The sequence below is a fragment of the Adiantum capillus-veneris genome, chromosome 22 (genome assembly GCF_014529385.1).
Source record: "Adiantum capillus-veneris isolate H3 chromosome 22, ASM1452938v2, whole genome shotgun sequence".
NCBI classification, from domain to species: domain Eukaryota; kingdom Viridiplantae; phylum Streptophyta; class Polypodiopsida; order Polypodiales; family Pteridaceae; genus Adiantum; species Adiantum capillus-veneris.
Window position 1 is genome coordinate 85,601,838 of NC_140952.1, and position 16,068 is coordinate 85,617,905.

Sequence of the window (16,068 nt, forward strand, 5' to 3'; positions counted from 1 at the left end):
GATTTTGTATTAGCTACCCTTGCCGGTTGAAAGTACATTCGTAGAGAGCTTTCTGTTTATACAACTCCACATAGAGAAGGCTAGGAACTTCAATATGTGGGTGCATACAAGCTCTATTATCTGATACAGACCTTACACTAGAATTAGCTACGGGTAAGAAGGTTAGATCTTCTACTTTAGTGGGTAAGTTGAGTTTTGTTTTGGATGGTCATAACACTTTTGCAAACTTTAGAGTCTTACTCATAGGAATCTACAATGAAATTTTAGGAATGGATTGGCTTAATGCCAATGATGGTCACATACATTGTAAAGACGTTTCATTGACTTTCAAAAGTGATCAAAACTCTAGAGTTACAATTATTGGAAAACGAGGGAAGCTTAAGCTCAGACTAGTGAACTTTACCAAACTTATAAAGAGTCATAGGAAAAAAGGATTTACGTAGTAAAGCTTAACCCTAAGGAGAAGAAGATAGATTCATTTGAACCCAAATGGATAACAGAATTTGATGATGATCATGCAATAGAGTTACTCTAGAAGCTCAACCAGTTGCCCGTAGACCTTACAAAATGTCAGTATCTGAACCTGCGAAACTCAAGGAGCAATTAACTCAACTCCTTAAAGAAGGATTCGTTCGACCCAGTGTTTCTCCATGGAGTACTTCTGTTCTCTTTAATTGGAAGAAGGATAGTACTCTACATCTTTGTATTGATTATCGTGGATTGAAACAGGTAACAATCAAGAATAAGTATGTAATACCAAGGAGACGAACTACTTGACCAATTACATGGAGCTTCTATCTTCACAAAGATTGATCGTAAGTTAGGGTATTACCAAATCCGAATCAAGGAGGAGGACATACCAAAGATAGGATTTAATACTTGTTTTGGACATTATGAACTTACAGTTATATCTTTTGGACATACTAATGCTCAAGCAACTTTTAATTGTCTTATGAACAACATGTTTCGAGAGCATCTTGATGATTTTATTCTTGTCTTCTTTTATAATATCTTGGTTTACTCAACAAATAGAGAAGAACATGAATGACACGTTATGAAAGAAATGGAATCATTTTTGTGCCTTTTAGCTGTAGTGAGAGAATGCTCCTTAGCCAATAAGAAGAAGGCTAATGTTATGTAGAAAAAACCCTTTTTCTCATTTTGAAAATATACATGAAAATCATTTTGGTGAAATTGTCACTATCATTAGAAAATAAGGCACTTGATAATGACATCTTGCAAAAGCGTCAAACACCTTTTTATGACCCACTGTTGCTATCCTATAAAGTAAAGTACTTCTACTTGTGCATTTTGCACAAGCATCAATCACCTTTTTATGAAGTACTCGCAATTTAAATTCGAACAGATCGTACTTGATAGTGATTGATAGGTACTATTTAAGACTATGAAGGAGTCAGAACCAAGAGAATATTGGCCCTTGAGGGGTGCCTTGACCTCTATTCGCTTGGTTATGACCTCATGAGTCCCTAGGATTAAGATATAGCATTTTTTAAGCCCACGGATGCATCCAAAATGTCCAAAAATCTTAAGATAGCTCTTTAAAACATTGAAATCTAACGTCTCTAGCTCAAGATATAGCATTTTTAAACATAGGTCCTCATCAGGTCAGTACCAAGCTAATAGAGGCCCTTGAGGTCTTCAGGTCAGTACCAAGCGAATAGAGGCCCTTGAGACCCCTCAAGGGCCTCTATTCACTTGGTACTGACCTGATGAGGACCTAGGCTTAAAAATGCTATATCTTGAGCTAGAGATGTCAGATTTCAGTGTTTTATAAAGCTATCTTAAGGTTTTTGGACGTTTTGAATGCATCCGTGGTATTAATTTTGTATTTTGAAAACAACTCTTATGTGTTTTCTCTCATCGCACATCACATCACTTATTAAGATTCATAGACATGGATTTTTGTGTACACTTAAGTTGGGCTCTCGAAAAGCATTTTGTACGAGCATGCATTTAAGTGATTGAGCAAATTTTTACGTATGAACTATGAGAAATAGAATTCCAAAAAGAAACTTTTGCATTTTTTATAATCACCTCTCTCTATGCTGAGTTGGCATCTCTTACAGGGCCCAAAATTGAGTCCAAGTTTCTCCTAATGTGTGCGTCAAGCACTTGAACTTCTCCATCAAAATCAACTTTATGCCAAATGTAGCAAATGCAACTTCTTCACTGACAAGGTGGAATATTTGGGATTCATTGTATCCAAGGATGATGTTTCTACTAATCCAAGTAAGATTAAATCTGTTATGCCTTCTCCTACACCAAAATTAGTACGACAAGTATCTGGCTTTCTTGGTTTGACAGGATGGTATCGTACATTTATTGAAGGTTATGCTAAGATTGCATCTCCATTGACTAATACGCTTAAGAAGGCTAAAGTGTTACTTGGAGTGAACATGCTCAAGCTAGTTTTGAGAAACTCAAAGAATCTTTGGTGAATGCTCCAATTCTACAACTTCTAAACTTCTCAAATACATTCACTATAGTCACTGATGCAAGTGGACAAGCAATCGGTGGTGTTATTTCTGAAGAAGGAAAACCAGTAGCTTATGAATCTCGAAATTATTGGCTTTAGTGCATGCTCTTAAGGTATGGAAACATTATCTGCTTTGGAAGGTGATTTGATCTACATACAGACCATAAAATCTTGAAGTGGATCTACACTACACATGACTTGAAATTATTGGCCTTAGTGCATGCTCTTAAGGTATGGCGACATTATCTTCTTTGGAAGGAGATTTGATCTACATACAGACCATAAAATCTTGAAGTGGATCTACACTCAACATGACCTTAATATGTGGCAACGAAAATTGTTATGCAAATATGATTTTGAAATTTAATATAAACCTGGGAAGGAAAATATTTTGGCCGATGGTTTAAGCAGGAAGAGTACTATAGCAGCTGTCACAACCTCTACTACTTCTTTAATTGACCTTATTCGAGAAGGTATGACTCATGACCCGTACTACTTAAAAATCTAGTACTTGATGAACTTAAATAATCGCACGGAGAAGCAAGAAAGGCAAGTCAAAGGCTTCCACATTGAAGGAGATGACCTTTACTTTGGTAGCCATCTTTGTATTCTAGATCAAGGTGGAATCAAACTTCAGATATTACTAGAAGCTTATGATATACCTATAGCAAGACATCCGGATACATTAAAACTTACTTTATTGTAATAAAGAGTTTGTTTTGGACAGGACTCAAGCGTGATGTGTTGAACAATGCTACGAGATGTTTAACATGTCAATGTATTAAAGCTGAACGAATTCAATACCCTGGTAAGCTTCAACCTTTTGATGCTCCACAATGAAATGGGAATTCATATCCATGGATTTTATTACATGACTTCCTACATCTTTGGGATATGACTCTATTTTTGTGGTTGTTAATATGCTTACAAAAATGACCCATTTGTTTCTAGTCAAGACAACATTTACGGCTAAGGATATAGATCAAGTCTTTATGAAAGGTATTTTCATGTATCAAGTTTTACCTCGACAGATAATTTCTGATCGTGATACAAAATTCACCTCTAGTTTTTGGAAAGCCTTATTCTCAACTATAGGAAACCAATTAGCCTTTACTACTACTTATCATCCTCAAACTGATGGGCAGATAGAAAGAACAAATCAAATCATTGAATACCTGTTAAGAGCTTATTGTATGCATGAACAGAGTAAGTGGACTAGATATTTGTATTTGATTGAAGTGGCGTATAATTCATCATTCCAAGACTCAATTAAAATGTCTCCTTTTCAAGCATTGTACGGACAAGAATGTCTTACTCCACTCAAATGGACAGATCCTCTCATACGAGTTCAAGCACCCAAAGAAATGTTGGATGAAATGCAACTACAAACCGATCTTATACAATAGGATATTAAGACTGCTTAAGATAGACAGAAGAGTTATGCTGATTTAAAACGATCTGCCAGACTTTTTGAAGAGGGCGATATGGCATGTTTTAGAGTGAAACCCAAATGTAGTTCTTTATCAATGGGTGAGTGTAAGAAGCTAAGTGCTAGATATTGTGGACCTTTTGTAATCATAGATTGAATTAATGATCAAGTTTACAGACTCTTGTTACCACCACACATAAAGGTACATGATGTTTTTCACGTCAGCTTACTCAAGAAGTATACACCTAATCCGCAACATATTCTTGATGATTCTCCATTATCTGCCTCTATTGAGATGGAGCTTTTGAAGTATATCCCGAAGTAATACTTCAAAGCAGAACCAAGCCTCTACGTAATTGGACCATTATTGAATATCTTGTTAAATGGTCAAAGTATCATCAGAAGATGCCACTTGGGAACGTGATAATGTAATGAGACTAAATTATTCAGATGTCATTTCGAGGTGAGGACACTTCAAATTTTTCAAGTATGGGAGGATGTAAGATCCCCAATTTGGCATTTTTGAGAGTGAAACCCAAATGTAGTTCTTTATCAATGGGTGAGTGTAAGAAGCTAAGTGCCAGATATTGTGGACCTTTTGTAACCAACAGAGCAGATTAATGATCAAGCTTACAGACTCTTATTACCACCACTCATAAAGGTACATGATGTTTTTCACGTCGGCTTACTCAAGAAGTATGCACCTAATCCGCAACATATTCTTGATGATTCTCTATTATCTACCTCTACTACTGAACAGAACTTTTGAAGTATATCCCGAAGTAATACTTTAGAGCAGAACCAAGCCTGTACGTAATTGGACCATTATTGAACTCCTTGTTAAATGGTCAACGTATCATCAGGAAGATGCCACTTGAGAACATGATAATGTAATGAAACTAAATTATCTAGACTTCATCTCGAGGTGAGGACACCTCAAATTTTTCAAGTGTGGGAGGATGTAAGATCCCCAATTTTTTGATCTCTTTCAAAAATAAGAAAAATAGCTTTCAATATCTATTTTGCCCAAATTTGACTTAAGATGCTTGATTGACAGTATTAAAAGATTCTAAAGTGAATAGCAGGGCTGTTTCCATGTTCCAATAGGTTAGACGGATGTTTGGTTCAATTTTGAAAAAATCCGTTATTTTTAGTTTTTTAATGCTTTTATGTGCTTTTTTGCAAAAAGCAAGGTCGGATCTTTGATCTACGTGTTCAAAGGAAGCTATGGTTCAATTTTATAAAAATCTACTTTTCAAGTGCTTTTCAATCTATCTTTAGCTTTGCATGATTTTTAGTGTTTTTTAGTGAAAAGAGAGTCCGCTTTCTTATTCCAGTGGACGAGGGGAACCCGTGGTTCAATTTTAGTTTTTTATTTTTTATTTTTACTCTATTTTTATATTTTTGTGCTTTTTGGCGTTTTTGAAAATCAATGTGCTTTTTATGATGACCTAAACATAAAAATATTAATTTTAGTCTCCGTCGCATTTAAAAATGATCACCCGGAGCAAAAACGGGACTAAATTGGATTTTTATGGAGATTATTTTTATAGAAAGCGATATTGTAAGTACGCTAGGGTAGTGCAAGAAAGTTCAATTGGCCAATTTTGCTGTAAAAATTGAATGGTAAGTGGGAAAGTTGACCACCAAAAGCAAAGGCTTTTTTTAGGAAAGTTCCCAAAAGCAGGAAGCTATTCCTAGTTGTAGAACTATTCAGCTTGGGACACACTCTGGGCAGTTGGAGAACCTATAAATTGGCATAGAGTGCTTAGTTTTCAGTGCCATCTGTTGCGTCTACTACCACAAGGCTATACATATATATTATACGGAGTGGTGCAAGCTCTTTCTCATCACCATCTCCATAAGCTCTTCTCTCAAGAGTAAGAAGAAAAAGAAGAAGAAGAAGAAGAAGGATATTCTCTCTCTACTTGCTTACTATCTTCTCTCTCGTTTCACGGTGTATGAGCTCTCCGGAAGCTTTCGTGGCGGGTACCTCTACGTAGCTCTCATCACCGATCTCTTTTGGAAAATCAAAAAGCCTTTTGACAGCCCTTGATCAATTCTAAATCACGATGAGAAGCTCTAAAATCCATAGCCATCATCTCTCTCTCTCTCTCTCTCTCTCTCTCTCTCTCTCTCTCTCTTTCTCTCTCTCTCTCTCTCTCTCTCTCTCTCTCGTTTTTCTAAGTAGTCACACTCTTGGTGATTGTTTTTTCTCATACGAGTGCATGTATGGATTAATCGAGTACGTGTGTTGTCCCATGATTACTTCATCATGTTTAACATGCTAATTTATGCACATGATGCGTTTATAATCACGTGTGTGCAAAAAAAGTGCTTTTTGTTTCACATCATAGAGGTAGTAGGAACATTGTTTTGGTCATAAACCACAAACCGTTAAGAATCAACCCGAACCCTTTATACCATAGGTAAAAAACCCCATTTAGAAAATTTTCTCTCCTAGATGTCCACTAAGAGATATGATAAAAAAAACAGCTTGTTGTCCACTGCACAACCAAAAGTTTTGACTCCAGGCTCCCTGGAGAACCACTATATAGATTCACCGGATTGGAAAAACCACTTAACCATTTAAAACTTTTGATGAAACTTGATGATAAATTTATTTAGGTCTCCGTTATCACCTTGGGAATGCGAGTTATTAATCGTTCTATGACCGGTTTTACCTACACGTATAGGGGTGCTACAAAGGGGTGGTAATTTATGGTTAAGGGCTGAGATTCCCTCATGGATTATGGTTGTGATTTTATGATGGAAGCCGGTCTGGCTCATGGTTTTTTTTTTTGATATGGTTATATGCTATTGAAACTTTTGCAGCATGTTATGTTCTAAAGTGGTTATGCACGATTGGTTCTGCCTCACCCAAGTTGGGTGGAGTACTCGCCTTTTTGAGAGTAAAGCTTGGACAAGTGATGGACCTAGTTTTAATGTCCAGTGTCCAAGCTGGTATTGTAGGAACTTGATTCCCAATGTGCAAGTATCTCTTGCTTCTTTCAATGGAAGTATGGTTGGACAAGTGATGGATCTCAAAACCAAAAGTCCCTTTCTATATGAGATTAAAGCTGGGAAAAGTGGTGGAGCTAGTTAATGTACAAGGTGAACTATTTTAGGGCCTTGATTCTCAATATCCAAGTAGTCCTTACATCATTTAATGGAATTAAGGTTGGACAAGTGGTGTAGCTTGAAACCAAAAGTCCCTTTTATATATGAGAGTAAAGGCTAGACAAGTAGTGGACCTAGTTAATGTACAAGGTGAAATATTGTAGGTTCTGGGTTCTCAATGTCCAAGTAGCCCTTTCTTCTTTTAATCGAAGTAAGGTTGGACAACTAGTGGAGCTTGAAACCAGAAGTCCCTTTTATATATGAGAGTAGAGGCTGGACAAGTGGTGGACCTAGTTTTAATGGCCAGTGTCCAAGGTGGTGTAGGATCTTGGTTCCCAATGTCCAAGTATCTCTTGCTTCTTTGAATGAAAGTAAGGTTGGACAAGTGATGGATCTTGAAACCAAAAGTACCTTTCTAAATGAGAGTAAAGGTTGGACAAGTGGCGGACCTAGTTTTAATGACCAGTGTCCAAGATGAACTATTGTAGGGCCTTGCTTCTCAATCTACAAGTAGCCCTAGCTTATTTTAATGGAAACAAAATTGGAGCAGTGGTGGATCTTGAAACAAAACCCCCCCTGCTTTATTTGAGGGTAGCTTGGACAAGTGGTGGACCTAGTTTTAATGGCCAAGGTTCAAGATGAACTACAAGCAGCTGGTCCAATGGTTGGAGAAGTAGTGAATATTGGACCAACTATAATAGGGTATAGCTTGGACAAGTGGTGGACCTATAAGTTTTAATGGAAAACATAGGACAATTTCAAGGCCTTACTTTCCAATGTCCAAGTAGCCCTTGCTTGTTTCAATGGAAGCAAGGTTGATAGTAGGGCCTTTCTTCTCAATGTCCGAGCAACCCTTGCTTTTTTCAATGGAAGCTTGGAGAAGTGGTGGATGTAATTATTATGGCCAATATTGAAGGTGAACTACTAGATGAGCTGGTAGCTTCCTGAAGTAAAAGAATCACTTTCTTCAACAAGGACAAGTGGTGAATATTGAAACAAAAACCCCCTCCCTATGTAAGAGTCTCGCTTTGACAAGTGGTGGACTTAGCTTTGATGGGAGATGGAAAAGGTGTACTACAAGAAAGGAACATTTCTTTTTAATGTCAAAGTTGAATGAAAACAAGGTTGGAGTAGTGGTGGACCAAGTGGTGGGTTTTCACATAGAAGACACCTTGCTATATTAGATTATGTCTTGAAATTGTGGTGGACTCAAGATTTGGGGCAAGGTCCAAGGTGATTTATTCCACGACCTAGCCCTTGCTTCTCTTGATAAGCAAGATTTGACAATTGGTGAAATTTGAAACAAAAAGCCCAAAACTTGCCATGACGAGAATAACTATGAGCATAGTTTAGGCATGTTGTGGATATGGTCAATGTCAAAGGAAAATTTTGAGTTTTGAGCTCCAATTCGCCACTTATTTATGCTGATTGTCCTTGGTGAGCTATGAAGCAAGGAAAGAGACTAGGTTTTAGATACATAGCTTATCTAAGCTAGACCACAATTGAGAAAGTGGAATAGGGTATTACAATAAGAGTTTAGATTGGGGTTTGGTGCAGCACCCGAAGCGGGGTCCCGCGAGGTTTGGGGCAGCGTCCCAAGCGGGGTCAAGGGGCGGAATCCCCTATGGGGTTCAGGGCAATGCCCCGAGTAGCATCAAAAGGAGCCACCTCCGTGGGGTTTGGGGCAGCGTCTCAAGAAGGGTCAAGGGGTAGGAGCCCCTTGTGGGGCTCAGGGAAATGCCTTGACCACGGTCGAGGGGCGACAGCCCCCATGGGATTTGGGGCAGTGCCCCAAGCGGGGTCAAGAGGCGGTAACCCCTTGTCGAGGGACAATGTCCCACGCCTTTTTTCAAAAAACAAGAAGTTTTTATTGTAGAGAATTATAAAGGTTTATCTCTTTTGAACATGATTAGAACACAAGAGATTTTACTTGTATGGTATGCCAAATTTCCTATTTTTAAAAAAAACTCGGTTGGTCAAAACGAAAGCAAATCTCTCAAAAGGTAGATGAGTTTTAAGTTTTAAAGTACATGTGGAAACCCTACCATAGAAACACACAGCGAACCAAGTGAAACATAGAAACATGGGAGATTCTTTCTCACACGCACAGAGGGATTTCTTGCTCGCGCACACAAGGAAACCATAGTGCATGCAAAACAGGTTGTGCATAGCACGATAGGGGTGACATCGCATTCAAAAGAGGGATTTCTAGATTGCGCGCATAAAGGGACCACATCAGATGAAAAACAAAGCATGAATAGCATGACAAAGGCAATCACACTCAGGGCTTCAACATCACAGAAAGCATAATTTTTTAATGTGTGTAAATCAAAAGCGTCTGACAAGGTGCATTTTATCTGCTCTCTCTCTCTCTCTCTCTCTCTCTCTCTCTCTCTCTCTCTCTCTCTCTCTCTCTCTCTCTCTCTCTCTCTCTCTCTCTCTCTCTCTCTCTCTCTCTCTCTCTCCATCTACATCAGGTGTTAGAAGCAAGCTAGCACGGAAACCATTTTTCAGAGTTCTCTTTGTAAAACATTTATTATTTTGATAAATCAAGAATATTGTAACTCCTATTTTCTCGGGTAAACTCTATAATTAATGAGCCGGGGCTACAATCTTCCAGATTGTACAGCCAATCATTACCCAACTTTCGTAGAACTCCAAATTATTAGTTTTGACCACCCAAAAACCTTGGCTAAGGTATAAAAGACAATTTTTGTAAGTTTTTAATAAGTTTTTGGATAAGAAATACATAGCGTGAGCTAATGGCGCTCACTTCTCTCCTTCTCACTCTTCCTACTCCCTCTCCGGTTGTCACATTGCAATTGTGTTTGTTGCATTGCTTGTTTTCTCGAGAGATTGACAACCTCTTGTAGCCTCTATGCACTAGTCGAGTCAGCTTCGTCCCATGGTTTGACAAATTAAATGTGGTTCTCGCTAATACTGCAATAAGATAGGATGGTGAGGTTAGACATGCGTCCCACATTTGGCGCCGCTGCCGGGGATTGCAGAGACCTAAACTAGAAAAAACACAAGTGTCTTGTGTAGTTGTCCTTGAACTTCCTCTAGGTTTGCCTAGAGTTCAAAACTCTCCTTTAGAAATTGCATAGCTTAAGATTGTCGTCTTTGCTGTGTAGAGGTAGCTTGGAAGTAATCATACTTGTTGAGTACCTTTAGGATTGTAGGATTGTAGAATTAGATTAGGATTTGGAGAATGATTGAAAGGAGAGACAAGTCTTAAGATCAAGACTCTGAAAAACATATAAAACACAAGAAAATGAGTGTTTGTGGACACTTTCCACAACCTCATTGCATGAGAATCTAGGAGTAGAGTAAGTAGGATCCGAGGTGGATTTCAGAACATTGCTCTCTCTGAAAGAATCAAGTGTGAGTTGTTATTGGAAGTTGCAGAATTTCAGGTCTACGGCTAGAAATAGCTCAAAAAGACTCGAAACCACATACAAGAAGGCAACAAGTCAAGCATTGATGCAGGAATAGTGACAATCAAAGGATGCAAAAAGAACCCAATGCCAACATTGGGAGTAGTCAACTTGAACGTGATAGTACATGGATGTTCATGTCCTCATCAGTTTGTATGTTTACGAGATGAACACATGAATGAGACGATGATTCTTGGAATTCTTTAGATGCGTACATACAAAGCAGTACCTGATTGGGATACGAATCAACTAAAGCTATCACCTAAAGGAGGGCAGCTCATTGTTCCAATTGCACCAAGCAAGGAGGAATGGAAAAGAAGAATCAACAAACCAATCCACAAAGTCAATCTTCTCCATCCCCTCGACAATCAAATTCTACATATAGCATGCAAGGAGTCAGGCAAATTTGGGTACCAAAAGCACAGCTTAAGGATAAACCGATTCAGATCTGGGGGCCTAAAACTTCAGCGACGACGAAAAAAAAGAAGGTTCCAAGGGTTCGAACACAGAGAAGAGCATCTCTGAGCAAGGAACCTAACATGGAGATGGTTTGGAAGAAAAAGAAACACTTATCTTCTCCACAACTTGCGAAACCAATCAAGCAATGACTAGTTAAGTCTCAACAGACTCCACCACACCATGCAGCACTAGGCCGACCAAATTACCAATGGCAAGAAAAAGCTTGACAATAGTTAAAAGTGGTACCAACACCTCAAGCAATCAGTATTCCAAAGCACATTTTGTGTCAAAACTGCTAACGGAAATGAATGGAAGCTTAAGGATGTCAGGCATATTTCTTCTCTTCACAAAAATTTGATCTCTATAGGACAATTGGACAATGAAAGGCACAACATTGCATTTGGAAGAAAACGGTGGAAGATCTCAAAGGGATCTTTGGTGGTTGCCAAGGGAGAAAGGTCGGTACACTTTACTTGTGTACTGTCAGCACGCAATCTTCAATTTGTGCAATAGCTACAGAAGTTGACAGTGCGGTGTGGCACTACCGACTTGGGCATATGAGTGCCAAAAGACTGCAAATCCTTTAAACAAAGAAGCTTCTACCAGGTTTGAAAGAAGTGGACTTAGAGTTCTATGAAGATTGTGTTTATGGTAAACAAAAGAGGGTAAAATTTCAAAAATCTGGAAATAAAAGAAAACAAGAAAAAACTTAAGTTGGTTCATTCTGATATTTGGGGTCCTGCAAGTACACCATCACTTGGTGACTTATTGTACTATGTGACATTCATAGATGATGTCAAAATATTCCTTTCTGCCAAAATATTAGGTCCTGAGCGGTTGAAAAGTGGTCAAAAAACGATCGGTCGGTTGGCTGGTTGGTTGATGGCCGGTGGTCGAAAGTCAATGGTTAGTAGCCAATGGCCGGAATCTAAAGCAGACTTGTCTTCTCAAGGACGGCCACACATGGGAATATTGGAGGGTCCGATTTGGACTTATCTACACAAGGGCGGCAGCCACACATGGCTGCCTCTCATGAGAGAGGATAGTGCTTTTGGCCTATAAAAGGAGGCCATTTCTACACACATTTCACAGTGTGAAGTTGATGCAACAAGGTGGTGAGAGTGAAGCAAGGCGGGAGCTCCAAAAGGGTATAATCCCTTTGTAACCTTCTTTGTGTTTTGAAGTACTAAAGCCATTGAGTGGCTGCTTTCCCATGGACGTAGCCCACATTGGGTGAACCAGGTATATCATGTGTACTCTCTCTCTCTCTCTCTACTCTATCATCTCTTGTGTGTGTAAATCATCTCTCTCCATTAAGTAATCTACTCAATTATCTTAGCTACGTCATATTTCCTAACAACTGGTATCAGAGCAAGGTTTTCTTGTAGATAAATTATCTCAAGGAAAGAACTCCTTCAATTGAGTGGGAGTGATGGCAGAGGAAGGGAAACTTAAGATCGAGAAGTTCAACAGCAAAAACTACCAACATTGGAAGATGCAGATTGAAGAGTATCTCTACCAAAAGGACCTCTATTTGCCACTAGGCCGTCTTGCAAAGAAGCCCGCAACGATGGCAGATGAAGCATGGATTGTACTGGATCAAAAAGCACTGGGAACAATCCGGTCAAGCTTGGCATCAATGGTGGCCTTCAACATTGTGGAGATGAAGACCACGGAGGACTTGATGAAGTCACTTGATGACTTCTAGGAGAAACCATTGGCATCCAAGAAGGTCTTGCAAAGAAGCCCGCAACGATGCCAGATGAAGCATAGATTGTCCTATATCAAAAAGCACTGGGAACAATCCAGTCAAGCTTGGCATCAACGGTGGCCTTCAACATTGTGGAGATGAAGATCATGGAGGACATGATGAAGTCACTTGATGACTTCTAGGAGAAACCATTGGCATCCAATAAGGTATTTCTCATGAAGCACTTATTCAATATAAAGATGACAGAGAATGGTTCAGCTGCACAATACCTAAATGACTTCAAAACAAACATAAGTAAACTTTGATTGGTGAAAATTGATTTCGATGTGAGAAAGTGCGAGCTCTCCTTATACTGTCAGCTGTACCGGATAGTTGGGACAGCCTTGTGATGGCTGTAAGTAATTCTATCTCTGGCACAAATACTCTTAAGTTTGATGATGTTGTGAATGTTCTCCTAAGCAAGGAAATGTGAAGGAGAAGCACATGAGAATCATCAAGTGCTGCACTGTCAGTGGAAATAAGAGGAAGACCTAAGGAGAGGTTTAAAAAACAAAAGGTTTGTGATCTCTCAAGGCGGAGTAAGTCACGCACAAAGTCAGTTCTTGAATGTTGGAATTGCGGCAAGAAGTGCAACATCAAGAAGGATTGTTGGTCCAAGAAGAAGAAGAAGTCAGAGTCTCAAGAACAAGCCAACATCTGAGGCCAATGTGGCAGGTAAAGTAGAGCAAGATGCTCTAATTCTCTCATTAGACAATGGGTCTAATTCTTGGATAGTAGCTTATGGGGCTTCATTCTATGAGACCCCACACAAGCAATATTTCCAAGATTACACCAAAGGTAATTTTGGGTATGTATACTTGGGAAATGATGAACCTTGTGAAATTGTCGGTAAAGGTATAGTTTGTGTCAAAACTGCTAATGGAAATGAATGGAATCTTAAGGATGTGAGGCATGTTCCTTCTCTTTGCAAAATTTTAATCTCTACAGGACAACTGGATGATGAAGGTCACAACATTGCATTCGGAAGCAAACGGTGGAAGATCTCAAAGGGATCTTTGGTGGTTGCCAAGGGAGAAAAGGTTGGTACACTTTACTTGTGTATTGCTAGCATGCAATTTTCAACTTGTGTGATAGCTACAGAAGTTGACAGTGCGATGTGGCACTATGGGCTTGGGCATATGAGTGCCAAAGGAATGCAAATCCTTCAAACAAAGAAGCTTCTACCAGGTTTAAAAGAAGTAGACTTAGAGTTCTGTGAAGATTCTGTTTATGGTAAACAAAAGAGGGTAAAATTTCAAAAAATTGGAACTGAAAGAAAAAAAGAAAAAACTTGAGTTGGTTCATTCTGACGTTTGGGGCCTTGCAAGTACTCTATGACTTGGTGGCTCATTGTACTATGTAACATTCATAGATGATGCCAAAATATTCATTTTTGTCAGAATATTATGGCCGAACGACGATCGAAAAGGGATCGGAAAACGAGCGGTCGGTTGGCCAGCTGGACAATGGCCGGTAGTCAATGGCCAATGGCCGGTGGTCGGAAGTCAATGGCTAGTAGCCGGTGGCCGAATTCAATGGAAGGTGGCTCAATTCAAAAGTGGACTTGTCTTCTCAAGGGTAGCCACACATGGGCGGAATAGAGGGTCCGATTTGGACTTATCTACAGAAGGGCGGATACACATCGTTGCCTCTCATGAGAGAGGGAAACCCTTCTGGCCTATAAAAGGAGGCCATTTCTACACACATTTCACAATGTGAAGTTGATGCAACAAGGTGGGTGTGAGGTGGTGAGAGTGAAACAAGGTGGGAGCTCCAAAAGGGTATAATCCCTTTGTAACTTACTTCTTGGATTGAAGTACTAAAGCCATTGAGTGAGTGCTTTCCCGTGGACGTAGCCCACATTCAGTGAATCACGTATATCGCAAAAACTCTAGTGGACTAATAAGATGCATATTAATTAAGAATTCAATTAACTTTAGGAATGATGTGTGTGTGCTATCTCTTACACTAATCTCTCTAATAGATTAGTCAGATTCAATTAGCTTTAAAAAGAATATGTGTGTGTGTATGTGTGTTATCTCTTACTCTAATCTCTCTAATAGATTAGTAAGATTCAATTAGCTTTAAGAAGGATATGTGTGTGTGTGTGTGTGTGTGTGTGTGTGTTATCTCTTACTCTAATCTCTCTAATAGATTAGTAAGTTCAATTAGCTTTAGAAAAGGATGTGTATGTGTTCTCTTTTACTCTAATCTTTCTAATGGATTAGTAAGATTCAATTAACTTTAGAAAAGATGTGCGTGTATGTTTTCTTTTACTCCAATCTCTCTAAGTATACCTACTCTCTCTAGTTAGTACATCTTCACTATTAACTTATGCATAGTTAATTGAAAGTTAATACATAAGAGAACTCATCACATTCTTATTATACATGATAAAATTCTCATTCACCAATTTTACTGTCAATTAGATTAAGTAGAATTTTGAATAATACTAAAAATTGATTTAGTTGAAGTATAGAAATTGAAGCTAGAATTGGCTTAGAAATGTCAAGCATAAAAGTAATACTCATAGTTTACACACTTAATTTTTGATTAATTAAAATTAGTAAATATTTGATGTATAGAAATTAGATGTAGAACAACAACACTAAGTGTGAATCCGAGTTGGCGAGGGTTTCAATTACAAACTCTCTTTCGAAACAAGGAGATTACTAGTGAAATTGACATATTTAAAGTTCTAAGTGTATAACATAAGTGTAGTACAAAAAAATGGCTCCAAAGCGTGCTCGAACACAAGGCGCTAATGATCATGAAGTCGGTACAAGTAATGGGAGAACTCCTGTGGAACATGCTATGTCTCCACCAATCGGATCAATCGGAGCTATGGTACATGTTAGTATTGCAGTTTCAAGATATGCATCATTGCATATGCAAAACCATAGAAATATATTATTTACCTTATGAAAAGAAAACACGGGCCGAAACCAAGGGGCTTAACCCCAAGAAACTCGGCATATGTTTGACAAGTAGGAAAGAATGTCTGGTTAAACTGATTGCTATAGGAAAGAATGTTTGTCCAAAACCTTTGGTATGGTTTCTCTCAAGTCTCTCTACTTATTAGCGCTGGCATTATGTGGCAGTTGCCGAGGCGTAAGATGACGTCCAGGATGGAACCGTTGATGCTGTGGTGGGAGTACACCCAGATTAGCCCAGCTGGATACTGTAGTTTTGTTTTGCCGTGGCATGAGGATGACGCCCAGATTGACACCGTTGTTGCTGTGGCAAGAGTACGTCCAGATTAGCACAACGAGTACTTGTCGAGCGGTATGGGACGCTCATGAGGACAAGGGTTTTCATAAATAATGTATCTACCGATCGGACATAATAGTGCTAGTAGAGATTCTTAAGTGAACCT